General features: G+C 33.0%; 1 non-coding gene across 1 annotated transcript; it reads right to left on the bottom strand.

Moving 5' to 3' along the window:
- Positions 1 to 1,703: 1,703 nt before the first annotated feature.
- On the bottom strand, positions 1,704 to 1,810 carry LOC139856434 (small nucleolar RNA R71). The gene has a single exon (XR_011761916.1). It is a non-coding gene; the product is annotated as a small nucleolar RNA R71 (small nucleolar RNA).
- Between the last annotated feature and the right edge of the window lie 13,463 nt (positions 1,811 to 15,273).

Genomic DNA, 15,273 nt, shown 5'->3' with positions numbered 1-15,273 from the left:
AAACTAAAATCAACACGTCAAACATCATGAATACGGAAGTTTAAATAAGCATAATTCCTTTATTTTTATATTTAATTGCACTTCTAATTATCGCACTTTTATTTATTGTTATTGTATTTAATTGCACTTTTAATTATCGCATCTTTTAATTATCGCAAGTTTATTTTATCGCACTTTTATTTATTGTAATTTCATTATCGTTATTTATTTTACGCTTTAAATTAAGTCTTTTATTTATTTAATATTTTACATTAGGTTTTAACTGCGACTAAAGTTTTTAAAATCGACAAACCGATCATTAAACGGTAAAAAACCCCCCTTTATAATAATAATATTACTTATATATATATATATTTGTATTTTTATAAAATAAAACTAATATAGCGTTAAGCTTTGTTTAAAGATTCCCTGTGGAACGAACCGGACTTACTAAAAACTACACTACTGTACGATTAGGTACAATGCCTATAAGTGTTGTAGCAAGGTTTAAGTATATCCATTCTATAAAAAAATAAATATCTTGTGTAAAATTGTATCATATTTAATAGTTTTTCCTAGTAAAATTTAATAGTATTTTATACCCCTTAGCTTTAAACATCACTTTTATACCCCTTATTTTTCGACGCCTTTTATTTTTCAACCCTTTTCTTTTTCGACCTATTTCGACGCACTCTTTTTCTTTCTTATTTCTCGCCATTCTAGTTTTAGGACATAGATTTTTATTCTACTTCTTATCTAAATTTCTTTAAATTACGAAAATTTATTTTAAGTGGTTAAATTGATAGACATCAAAATTTTCTGGTTCGTAGTAATAGCTGGATTTGTACGTGGACCGGGTTATTGGAGCCAAACAGTCCTCAATTATATTGAGACCAAACGAATCCTGCCCCTCTGCTGCATCTTTTGGCTATTCGAAACGTGGGCAAAATCAGAAAAGTCTATTAATTGGATAACTTATATAATTTTTCTTTCCTTTTAAAAACTAATAGGATATTCAGTGAATGCACCGAGCAAGACGTTCACCACCTTTTGTACGTTCACCACCTGTAACTAGATCAAGACATTTAGCAAATATTACCGCCGTTGATTTTTCTTTAGAATCGTCATCCAGTCGACCAAGTACTCCAATTCAAATTTCCGATAATCTATTTTTTGAACCCGACCTCACAATTGAGAATCCGGAGAATATGCAGGGACGATTCATAGATCCTGAACCATTAATTTTTCCTCCGGAACCACCAATCATTCAAACAGAGATTATTGAGGAACGAACCATTAAATCAGAATCCTCTAGTGATTCAGATTCTACAAATTCAATTATGGAGAATCTAGAACCTTTAAGTATGGAAGACCGAATGCGAGCTAAACGTACTGGCCAAGGTCACGCAATTACTCATCCTGACATTAATGCGCCAGATTATAAAATCAAAGGACAAATTCTACATATGGTGACTAATCAATACCAATTTAGTGGTGCGCTGAAGGAAGATCCAAATGAACATCTTCGTACCTTTAATAGGATCTGCACACTATTTAAAATAACAGAAGTTGAGGATGAACAGATATATCTCATGTTATTTCCCTGGACTTTAAAGGGAGAAGCCAAAGATTGGTTGGAATCATTACCTGAAGGGGTGATTGATACATGGGATGTTTTAGTTGAAAAATTTCTTAAACAATTCTTTCCGGCATCTAAAGCCGTAAGACTTCAAGGAGAAATTGTTATGTTCACACAGAAACCGAATGAAACTCTATATGAGGCATGGACAAGATTTGGAAAGTTATTAAGAGGATGTCCGCAACATGGTTTAGACACCTGTCAAATAGTACAAATATTCTACCAAGGATGCGACATCACTACAAGGAAAGACATCGATATAGCAGCTGGTGGTTCCATTATGAAGAAAACCGAAACTGATGCTTACAAAATTATTGATAACACTGCTTCGCACTCACATGAGTGGCATCAAGAAAAAGATATCGTTAGATCATCTAAAGCAGCTAGAGCCAATTCTAGCCATGACTTAGATTCCATTTCCACAAAGATAGATGCTATCGAGAGACGAATGGAAAAGATGACTAAAGATATACACTCAATACGAATTAGTTGTGAGCAGTGTGGAGGACCACATTTGACAAAAGATTGTCTCAGTATTGAACTAACAATGGAACAAAGAGAGAATATTTCATACATAAACCAAAGGCCTGGAAATAATTATCAGAATAATTATCAACCGCCAAGACCGATTTACAATCAAAACCAGAATTATAACCGAAATGTTCCATACAACAACCAACAAGGTCCTAGCAATCAACAAGTATCCAATAATACTTACAATCAGCAAAGACCTAATTTTCAAAACAAACCACCACAAACCGATGATAAAAAGCCAAATTTAGAAGATATGATGACGAAGCTAGTTGAAACTCAAACGCAGTTTTTCACATCTCAAAAACAAACTAATGAACAAAATGCTCAAGCATTTAGAAATCAACAAGCTTCTATTCAAAATTTGGAACAAGAAGTAACCTAGCAAGGTTAATAGGTGAAAGAAAACTGGGAAGTTTACCTAGTGATACAAATGCTAACCCCCGGAATGAAACAGCTAAAGCCATTATCACAAGAAGTGGTACAACACTTAAACCACCTGAAATACCTGTAATTTCTGATGAAGCTATTCCTACTCCACAAGAACCACAACCTGAATAAGATAAGGAAAAAGAACCGGTAGTTGAAAAGGTTAATGAAGATAACACAGTTAAGGCTAAACCTTATGTTAAACCATAACAACCACCACTTCCTTACCCGAGTAAAATGAAAAAAGAGAAACTTGAAGCCGAGCAATCCAAATTCTTGGATATGTTTAAACAGATAAATGTAAATCTTCTTTTCATTGATGTAATTTCAGGAATGCCTAGATATGCTAAATTTCTGAAAGATCTAATATCGAATAGAAAGAAAATGGAAGAACTCTCAGCCGTTACTATGAATGCTAATTGTTCAGCAGTGCTGTTGAATAAGATACCAGAAAAACTATCTGATCCAGGAAGTTTCACAATTCCATATTTTCTGGGTACTCTTAGTTCAATAGAAGCATTGGCAGACTTAGGTGCTAGTATAAATTTAATGTCGTTTTCACTATACGCTAAACTAGACCTTGGAGAATTGAAACCAACAAGAATAAGTATACAACTAGCCGATCGATCAATAAAATATCCTAGAGGGATAATGGAGAACATGCTAGTTAAAGTTGGTACTTTAGTATTTCCAGTAGATTTTGTTGTTCTGGACATGGAAGAAGATTCTCAAGTTCCTCTCATATTAGGAAGACCATTCTTAAACACGGCTAAAGCAATGATAGACGTGTTCGGTAATAAACTGACCCTAAGTATAGAGGATGAGAGTGTTACCTTTTCAGTTGATAGAGCAATGCAACAACCGCAATCTGCAGATGATACATGCTATTATATTCAAACTATAGATTCACATGCAGAATTATTAGAAGAATTTCCAAAATTACAAGGAACAGGAGAATGTTCTTTAGGAGAAGGTACTGAACCAATTGATGAAGCTGAAATGTTAGCTACACTAATGGCTAATGGATATGAACCAACAACAGAAGAAATTCAAATGCTAAAAGAAGAAGACAGATATCGATATAAATCATCGATAGAAGAACCACCGACATTAGAGTTAAAGCCACTTCCAAACCATTTGGAATACGCTTATTTACATGGTGAATCTGAATTACCTGTAATAATATCGTCTTCTCTTACTGAAAATGAAAAATCACAACTCATTTCTGTGTTGAAAGCTCATAAACCAGCCATTGCATGGAAGATTCATGATATTAAAGGAATAAGTCCTTCGTATTGCACACATAAAATCCTTATGGAAGAAGGTCATAAAACGTATGTGCAACGCTAACGAAGGCTAAATCCTAATATGCAAGATGTAGTTAAGAAAGAAATTATTAAACTGCTAGATGCAGGTTTAATTTATCCAATTTCTGATAGTCCATGGGTAAGCCCAGTTCAATGCGTGCCTAAGAAGGGTGGCATGACTGTTATTACAAATGAGAAAAATGAGCTTATTCCTACTAGGACTGTAACAGGATGGCGTGTGTGTATTGATTATAGAAAATTAAATGACGCCACTAGAAAAGATCACTTTCCCTTACCTTTCATTGATCAAATGTTGGAAAGATTAGCCGAAAATAGTTACTATTATTTTCTAGATGGTTTTTCCGGATATTTTCAAATTCCAATAGCACCCGAAGACCAAGAGAAAACCACATTCACATGCCCTTATGGTACTTTTGCTTACAAACGCATGCCATTTGGACTTTGCAACGCCCCTGCAACCTTTCAAAGGTGCATGATGGCGATTTTTCACGACATGATAGAAGAATGCATGGAAGTTTTCATGGATGACTTTTCAGTCTTCGGTGATACATTTGAATCATGTTTAGTTAATCTTGAACGAGTGCTTATTAGATGCGAACAATCAAATCTAGTACTTAATTGGGAGAAATGCCATTTCATGGTTAAAGAAGGCATCGTTCTTGGTCATAAAATCTCAAAGGAAGGAATTGAAGTGGATAGAGCTAAAGTAGATGTAATTGCTAAACTTCTACATCCCACCAATGTTAGAGGAGTTAGGAGTTTTCTAGGGCATGCCGGTTTTTACCGATGTTTCATAAAAGATTTTTCTAAAATTGCCACTCCTATGAATAAACTCCTAGAAAAGGATGCTCCATTCATCTTTTCAGATGAATGCATCAAATCTTTTAATATTCTTAAAGAGAAACTCACTAATGCGCCGATCATGATAACACCAAATTGGAATCTACCATTCGAACTAATGTGCGATGCAAGTGATTTTGCAATGGGAGCCGTTTTAGGACAAAGGATTGAAAAACGATTTCAACCTATATATTATGCTAGTAAGACGTTACAAGGAGCACAAACGAATTACACAACTACTGAAAAAGAACTCCATGCTATTATCTTTGCTTTTGACAAATTTCGTTCATATCTCGTTCTAGCTAAAACGGTGGTCTATACCGACCATTCTGCTCTTAGATACCTATTTTCAAAACAAGATGCCAAACCAAGATTAATCCGTTGGATCTTACTCTTACAAGAGTTCGATATTGAAATCCGAGATAAAAGAGGAGCAGAAAATCTCGCCGCTGATCATCTTTCTCGTCTTGAAAATCCTGAATTAGAAGTTCTAAAAGAATCGGCCATACAAGACAACTTTCCTGATGAATATCTATTGAAGATAGATTATAATGAAATTCCATGGTTTGCAGACTATGCAAACTACTTAGTATGTGGATTTCTTGAAAAAGGATTATCATACCAAAAACGAAAGAAATTCTTCAGTGATATAAAACACTATTTCTGGGAAGATCCACATTTGTTTAAAAGTTGTCCCGATGGAATAATACGCCGATGCGTATTCGGAGATGAAGCCAATCAAATCTTAAACCATTGTCATACAGGACCAACAGGAGGGCATTATGGGCCTCAACTTACAGCAAGAAAAGTTTATGATGCTGGATTCTATTGGCCTACAATTTACAAAGATGCACACCTTCTTTGCAAATCCTGTGATGCTTGTCAAAGGGCCGAAAAAATAAGTCAACGTGATGAAATGCCACAAAATGTCATTCAAGTATGTGAAGTATTTGACATTTGGGGTATTGACTTTATGGGTCCATTTCCAAAATCTCATAATAATTTATACATTCTCGTAGCCATTGATTATGTATCTAAATGGGCGGAAGCACAAGCTCTCCCAACTAACGATGCACGAGTTATAGTCAACTTCTTAAAACGTCTTTTTGCAAGGTTTGGAACACCGAAAGATTTAATAAGTGATCGGGGTACTCATTTCTGTAATAATCAACTTGAGAATGTTCTCAAAAGATATGGAGTAGCTCATAAAATCTCCACTGCATATCATCCACAAACAAGTGGACAAGTTGAAAATACCAACCGAGTTTTAAAACGTATTCTAGAAAAAACCGTAGGATCAAATCCGAAGGAATGGTCCATTAAGTTGGAGGATGCACTCTAGGCTTTTAGAACATCCTACAAAACTCCAATTGGAACCACACCTTTTAAACTCGTTTACGGAAAAGCATGTCATCTTCCAGTAGAAATTGAACACAAAGCATTTTGGGCTTTGAAGACATGTAATCTTGATTTACATGAAGCCGGACGTCTACAGTTAAGTCAATTAAACGAATTAGAAGAATTAAGACATGAAGCATATGAAAATTCCTTAATCTATAAGGAAAGAACGAAGAAATGGCATGATAAAAGAATCAGAAGTTCAAAAGATTTCAAAGAAGGAGACAGAGTTCTTCTTTTCAATTCACGATTCAAGCTATTTCCTGGAAAATTGAAATCAAGATGGTCTGGACCATTTATAGTCAAAAGAGTTTTCCCATACAGAACAATAGAGTTAATAAATTCAGATGGGATTGAATTTAAAGTTAATGGTCACAGAGTTAAACATTACATACATGGTCCGATGGAAGTTGACAATGAAGTTAATCATAATTTCACCACCCAAGAAAACCTTCAAAATGAAAACATAAATATGTTATCAACAACATATGAAAAATCAAAATTGGAATATAGGGAGGAGTCAAATTTGAGTGATGAAGAAGAATTCTTATACAAACCTCCCATTCCAAGAAACGAAGAAAAATGTGAACAAGAAGTTCAAATAGAAGAGAAAGAACCAAGAAAAGAACACCCGAAAAAGGTTTACAAACCAACTCGACTTACTAAAGCAGGAGACCCGGGTGAATTTATCATTTCTTGCTTGCTTAATGATGGTGCTGTATATAATTGACTCGCAGATTTAGGAGCAAGTGAAAATATTATGCCTCTTTCTTTATACAAAAGATTAGGCATGGGTAAATTAAAACCAACCAAAATAGGTGTTCAATCATTTGACCAAACCATTAAACACCCGGTTGGAATAGCAAATAATTTACTTGTTAACGTAGGAAGTTTGACCTTTGTTGCAAACTTCATAGTGATTAATATGGAGGAAAACCTTGATATTCCTCTAATTCTAGGTCGCCCATTTTTAGCAACCACCGAGGCATTCATTGATGTAAGAGAAGGAAGAATGACACTTAGGGATGGTGATACATCGATCACCTTTGTGAACCGAAAGTTTAGATCTCCACCAACCAAAACTGTTAGACCAATAAAAATGCATAAGTGTGGGGAAGATGAAGAAACACTTAATAATGATCCAATCACAAAGAATGCCGTTGATGATACGAAATTAGATGAACCCATTTTAAACAGTTCAACGAAGAAACTTTATAAACGGATTCATGATGCTAAGATTAAAGGAAACTTTAAGTTATGTAACCGATTAGTATCCAATTTATCGCCAAAATAAAAGGCGATGTTAGTTGAATTTGTGAAAGTTACGGAGGAAATCAACAAATGGATTGAAGTAAAAGTCAAAGATATACAAGTTGTTGATGATTCAATTGAAAATAATGTTAATCACAATTTCAACTAAGTGTAGGGAGGTATATGTATTTCTGTTAGAGTTAGATTTTCTGTTTTCGTGTAGTTCTCGAAAATGGAACCAGAATGGTCTTTCCCTAGCAGACCCTAAAGAACTAGTCTTCTCCCCCCATTCTGAATTTTTATTTTTTAGGTTTTTACGAAATGAAGACTTCCTGTGAATTAAACCATGGTCTAATGCTACATGCTTTGATTACTAAACGTAATAATGACACACTTCCGAGTGAACTGGTATCAGTAATCAGAGAAAGATTGGACGGAGTAAGAAAATGAAAAGATAATAAGTTACAATTTGGTAAAGGAAAATCAAAATCCGCAGCGAAAAGAAGAGCACGACACCTTGAAAAATGTCACAAATACGGAAAATGGTCACACGAAGGTAAATGTTCAAATAATCAAACCTATTCAAATACCGAATTTGTTACTCTATGCAGAGATGGACCGTTCATATGTTTAGAAGAAAAAACATTAAATGCTCGAGGTTACGCCTATGTAGCCATGGAAAATCAATTAGTCCGACTATCTTATGAGTGGGCTAGAGCATATCACTAAGAAATCTATTTCACAGGTAAGTCTGTACAGTTTTTTATTTTTATTTTTATTTTTAACCTTTTGATAATAAACGCTAATTTGTTCGCTATAAAGTATTAAATTGGTATTCGATGAAATTAGGTCTTGCGACCGAAATTATTGATATCATACAAAAATTTATTACATCACTGCGAAATTTAACGTTTATTCTTAAGGTATAAATATCTTTAATCAATCAACCCAAAATATTTCAAAAATTCGTCATGAGTTAAATTAGGTCATGGAACCGAAATTACTTTACCAAAAAGAGGGGCGCATGTTTTTGATAATATTTGATTGATTAAAGTGGGATAAAAGCCAAAAAGATTTTTAATTTTATTTTTACCATGTTTTTAAAATTAATATATAAATATTAATTTAATATGGTAAACTTCTTTTAAAATTGTAAATATCTGAAAAATTAATATTTTTAATATAAGTTTGTATGTATAAAAACAAAAATATAATTTAAGTTTGGTGTGAATTTTTAAATATGAATTTTTAATTTTATGCATTTTAAATTTAAGTTTAGTGTGAATTTAAAAACAAAAATTTACTTTATTTCGCTAAGTTAAAAATATGTTTTTTAAAATTCGTCGTGAGTTGAAGACTAGGTCATTGAACCGAAATTGCTCTACCCGAGGGAGGGACGAGAACTTTTATTTATCTTATTGATTTAAAGTATGCCAAAAAAATTAAAAAAACCCAAAAAAAAAATCTTTGCTTTTAAAACCGCGCTTTAAATAGACAAATTTTAAAATTTTGTCGAGGGACGGACTAGGACATCGATCCGAAACGACCTCGTCCTAAATAACAAGGGAAACAAAATTTTAAAATTAATTAATTAATTATTTTTATAAGTTAAGGTTTTTATAAAAAAAAAAAAGGGTCAAACTCCGCGACTTGCGGAGTTTGAAGAACAAAAGTGCCGCGACTCGCGGAGGGTCTGAAATCCAGAAAAAAATATAAGGGATCGATCAGACAGTCCCCAACACAAACACCCCAAATAACTGCAAAAAACACCCAAAAAACACACACAAAATTCGCAATTTTTGACCATTTTTCATCAAATCTTTCACAAAATCATGTTGAGAAGGATGCTATCAAGGAATTACTCAAGAAAAATGGTAAATTTCTACACCAAAACACCCTTTAATCCGAAAAATTAGTGTTCTTGAGCAAATTTATACCCAATTCGATTTTGATGTTTTTTAGTGTAATTATACTTAAATTGTTTATGTATTATGCTTGTATAACCTAGATTGATGCTATTTAACATGATTAGAAGCCTTAAACTTCAAATTTTGAGTAATCTAGGGTTTGTGTTCTTGAGCAATTTGGGGCTTTTTGATATAAACAGGTTATGGCCGATTTTTGTCATGAATTATTGCTAAATTAAGTAGTGTAACATGTTTAGGTAGTTAAATGATCCAAACTTTGAGCCTAAACATGATTTTTGAGAATTAAAGTGGACTTTTTCAAGTCTAAAATTCATGAACTTGATTTTTGAGAGATAATGCCATCTGAAACTTGTTTAATTGCTAATAATGATTATTTTAACATGTTATTTGAGTTGAATGCTTATGAACTTGGCGAACATTTTCGTATATGCTTATTTGAAAAAGTGTAGATTTGATAAAAATATGAAAATGAGCATAAGTTTGATATAAATTGAACATGTCATTGTAATTATTTTGATTGATGATTTTGCTGACACTAATGCATATTTGGATGCACAAAAATTGTGTTTGATGTGTTTTACAGACTGAAAGGGATGAATCTTCATCCCAAGCTTGCAATGCTCCTCCTGAGAATGCGAAACAACAGGATGTTGATAGCTATTATAAACAAGATATACCTCATCCAGTTATGACATTATCAGATATGCACGTGGAAAATTTGCATCCGAACTTGAGATTAGATAGACGTTGGATAGATTATCCAAAATACAAAGGGGCTTGCACACTCTTCATTCTAAAGTTGTTAAAGTACCTAGGGTAATAGAATGGGAACCGTTAAAAGCTGTAGAATTGGCCGAGCCAATTAGAGAATTACTTACACAGATGTATGGTAATTCTACTTTTAACGATTGGGTACATTTATTCAACATGCGTAGACCTGTATATAAAGTATGGTGTGAAGAATTATTGTGTAGTATAGAAATAAATGTTCGGGTATCTAGTTTAACCGATCGTTCTTTTATTAGATTTTTGTTAGGAGGTTCGATGTGCCACATGTCTCTACTAGACATGGCTCAGGCCTTACTTATATATACGCCTGAGGAGCTAGCATCTGCCGATTGTCGAGGGTTGATACTAAATGGTAGGAAAATTGATGAAAATTTTGATACACATGGTGTATGGAGTCAAATGACTAGCCATCACCGATTTAAAGGGGAAAATTACTCTTATTTGGATATAGATAGAGCTGAATTAAGAGTAATTCACAGGTTTCTAGCGAACTCGATTACACAACGAGGTAAGAATAAGGAAAAAGTAAATGAACATGATTTGTTTTACCACATGTGTATTCGAGACCCACAAAGCGCTGTAAGTATACCTTATTGTGTGGGTTATTATTTATCAGCTATGGTTAGGGGGATAAGACCGCACAGTATAATAGGAGGTGGTATATTTATTACATTAATTGCTGAGTATCTCAATGTGGATATAAGTCGGGGGGGATTATTAGTCGAAGAACCAGAACCGCACGATACAATTGGTTTAAATGTATATCATGGTGCTAAGGTTTTGAAAAGGAGAAATAACGCCGCAGTAAGATATAATGGAAGACATCCACAGGTTGAGAGAAATCAACAGCCAGGTAATGTGGGAGGGGGAAATGAAATGACAGAAATGCAAAGGTTTATAGCTTCACAAGAATATGAAAATGCTAGACATCGAGCATTTAAAGATTGGCAAGTTCATCAAAACCAAATCATAACACATTGCCAACATGTAGGTAGAAACTATATTCCTACTCCAACGCCCATATTTCCTCCCTGGTCTATAGAGATGCAACTACCGTATCCTACTTATAACCCAGCTGAAGCATTTTATAACACATACGGTTATGCATGGAACCCCTACTGGTATCAGTATCAACCCTAGTTCATTTAGTTTTATTTATTTTATTTTTGTAATGTTACTACATTTAGCACTTATGTTGATATTGTAATAGTTTTTATAATTTTCTAACTTTTATTTTTAGATTTTAATAAGTTTTGAAAGTGGGGTAATATACCAAACTTCAAAAATATGTATATATGTTTGCAGTTTATCTTATGTACACAACAGGGTAAAACAACGCATTTTCAAAGACTGGCATTAAGTTCAGCAAAAGCAACTAATTTTGACGACAAGATGCAAAATATATGTGAAATAACAACAAGACGGAATGAACAAATGATGTGCACCATTTATCATTCAACACAAACAACAATATGTTTGGAAACTTTGGTAAAATTTAATCATTTTTCTGCGCTAATCACCCTCAATAATTTAAATTGTTACTGATTTCTTGCAAATGAGGGCATTGCAAGATCTTAAGTGTGGGAAGGGGTTAAATTCTTTCGGATTTTTAAAATTTTTATTTAAACACTTGGTTACCATTAAAAATACTAGTAAAGCAGTAGTTGTATTAGAATCTAGTGCTCTCTGATAATAAAGAACAGCCCTAGTCTTATTTACTGACTACCCAATTCTAGTAAAATTTTTTAAAATTTTCAATTAAATGAACTCAAAATCATGTTTATACATATTTATGAACGATAAAACTAGGTGTTAACACCGAAATTATTGTTACCTCGGAAAGGACATAAATTGAGAAACAAACTAAAATGTTAAAATTCATTTAAAATGGAATAGAGGACAATAAAAAGGAAAAATAAAAGCCAAGTGTGGGAAAATTTACCAAGTTATTTTAAACATATGTCACATATTAAAGATACTTTTGCTTTGGACTAAACTAAAATTTTTTACCCGATTTACTGTAAGAAAGATGGATCTACACGATGAATCAAATCCATCATTAAAAGGAAGTAAAGTCTTCCGAAAAAGAAACGCGCTTCTTGATTTAGGTCATGAAGTTGTCGTCCAAACCAGCTGTAGGTTGACGAAAAATCTAGAAAAGTCATCTCTAAAATCAGCAGGAAATCCACGGACCTCAGCATCAAACAGGGTCACCAAGTGGTCAGACTTATCCTAACTATGAGAGGATCTGTCTCGTAAAATGGGGAGGGCGCCGTGCAAATTAGCTGGATAAGACTAATGAATCAGATCCCCAGAAAGGATAATCTCCTTAAAGATCAAAAATCAGCTTTTAAGACTGATATTACTCAATCCTTGAGATTGACCTTAAAGATTGAGAATTCAAACTCATGGAATTCAATGATATCTAAACTCGAGCTTGAACTAGAAAATATTTTGATCAAAATTACAAACCAATTTATTTTCTAAAAACCCATTTTCAATGCGTTCATTACCATTGAACGTAAAATCCTAGGAATTCACCTGGAATTTATTAGGTCACCTGAACCAAATCGGGTGTCAACCGTAAGAACGGTGGTTGCATAACATGGTCAAAATAGGACCTTGTGCCAGATCGGAAAATTATAAGGGTGAGCTTTACTATTGCTCCTACAAAGGATAGTAATTGCGTTCGACACATTATAGACCATAATTAAAAGCATGTCAGGAGACATTGCCTTAACAGTTGCTTGTTCAACGCTTTCCTTTACAACCGGACGGTAGTTTACCGAAAAGTAATATTCGGAGCAAGTATACTGGACGTGTTGCTTTCCTAATACAAGGTTAGCAAGTGGGTGACACAAAACAGCAAGTTTTGAGCTAAAATTTTCAAATCTGAAACCCACCAAACCCACAAAAAACAATTTGCAAACACCGGTGAAGGGTTATTCCGGAAAACTTATCTAGGGTAAAAGCTAGATTTAATTTTCAAAAGATCAAATGTGTCATAAAGATCCAATTTCCTTAATGGATCTAAATTTTTATAGTCATGTGGGATTGTAAACCATATCGTTACTACCATTGTTTATACCGCCGTATAGAAATCACTGATGTACAAAGTGTGAAGAATAAAGAAGTGATTCTAGTATTTCAAGACTATATTGCGTGAGGACAAGCAACGCTCAAGTGTGGGAATATTTGATAATGCTAAAAACGAACATATATTTCATAGGATTATTCCTCAAGAAAGACAAGCTTTTAGTTGCAATTGTTCTATTTACAAGTGATATTCGTTTAAATAATAAAAGGTGAAGACAAAAGACAGATTTGACGAATTGAAGACGCAAACGACCAAAAAGCTCAAAAGTACAAAATACAATCAAAGAGGTTCCAATTATTGATAAGAAACGTCTCGAAATTACAAGAGTACAAGATTCAAAACGCAAAGTACAAGATATTAAATTGTACGCAAGGACGTTCAAAAATCTGGAACCGGGACCAGAGTCAACTCTCAACGCTCGACGCAACGGACTAAAAATTACAAGTTAACTATGTATATAAATATAATATAATATATAATTAATTATATATATATTATATTTATATAATAAACCGTCGGTAAATTAAAAGACAAACTTGTGTGAGCTGGTTTTGCAAACTTCGCGACTTGCGGAGCTTGAAGAGGAAAAATGCTGCGAGTCGCGGAGCCCCAAAAACTGAAACTGCCTATAAAGCTCGCGCATTCTGATCGTAAAAATATCCATAATCTTTTTCTTCTTCTTACTTATACGTAAGATATATATATATATATATATATATATATATATATATATATATATATATATATATATATATATATATATATATTTTAATCTTAATTTTAATTTTAAATCCTAATAATAAGGGTATGTTAGCGAATGTTGTAAGGGTGTAAGTCGAAATTCTGTCCGTGTAACGCTACGCTATTTTTAATCATTGTAAGTTATGTTCAACCTTTTTAATTTAATGTCTCGTAGCTAAGTTATTATTATGCTTATTTAAATCGAAGTAATCATGATGTTGGACTAATTACTAAAATTGGGTAATTGGGCTTTGTACCATAATTGGGGTTTGGATAAAAGAACGACACTTGTGGAAATTAGACTATAGGCTATTAATAGGTTTTATATTAACTAAACAATACCTTGTTAATTTAATATACAAACTTATAATTCGACGTATTTATATATAACCACATACGCTTGACTGGGTACGGTGGGCGGGATATCTATAAATACCAATAATTATTCATTTTACCGGACACGGAACTGGATTAATAGTTAATAGACTTGTTGAAACAGGGGTGAATTACATTCAAGGGTAATTGGTGTAATTGTTAACAAAGTAGTAAAACCTTGGTTTACACGCAGTCGATAACCTGGTGTATTCATTAAACAAAGTATTAAAACCTTGTTACAATTCGAATCCCCAATTAGTTGGAATATTTGACTTCGGGAATAAGAATAATTTGACGAAGGCTTTCGCTCTTTATATTTATGACTGATGGACTATTATGGACAAATCCGTATGGACATATTAAATAATCCAGGACAAAGAACAATTAACCCATGGGCATAAAACTAAAATCAACACGTCAAACATCATGAATACGGAAGTTTAAATAAGCATAATTCCTTTATTTTTATATTTAATTACACTTCTAATTATCGCACTTTTATTTATTGTTATTGTATTTAATTGCACTTTTAATTATCGCATCTTTTAATTATCGCAAGTTTATTTTATCGCACTTTTATTTATTGCAATTTCATTATCGTTATTTATTTTACGCTTTAAATTAAGTCTTTTATTTTTTTTAATATTTTACATTAGGTTTTAACTGCGACTAAAGTTTTTAAAATCGACAAACCAATCATTAAACGGTAAAAAACCCCCCTTTATAATAATAATATTACTTATATATATATTTGTATTTTTATAAAATAAAACTAATATAGCGTTAAGCTTTGTTTAAAGATTCCCTGTGGAACGAACCGGACTTACTAAAAACTACACTACTGTACGATTAGGTACACTGCCTATAAGTGTTGTAGTAAGGTTTAAGTATATCCATTCTATAAAAAAATAAATATCTTGTGTAAAATTGTATCATATTTAATAGTTT

Source organism: Rutidosis leptorrhynchoides, chromosome 6, assembly GCF_046630445.1.
Source record: "Rutidosis leptorrhynchoides isolate AG116_Rl617_1_P2 chromosome 6, CSIRO_AGI_Rlap_v1, whole genome shotgun sequence".
NCBI classification, from domain to species: domain Eukaryota; kingdom Viridiplantae; phylum Streptophyta; class Magnoliopsida; order Asterales; family Asteraceae; genus Rutidosis; species Rutidosis leptorrhynchoides.
Note: the sequence above shows the minus strand (reverse complement) of the source record. Positions and strands in the feature narration are given on the sequence as shown.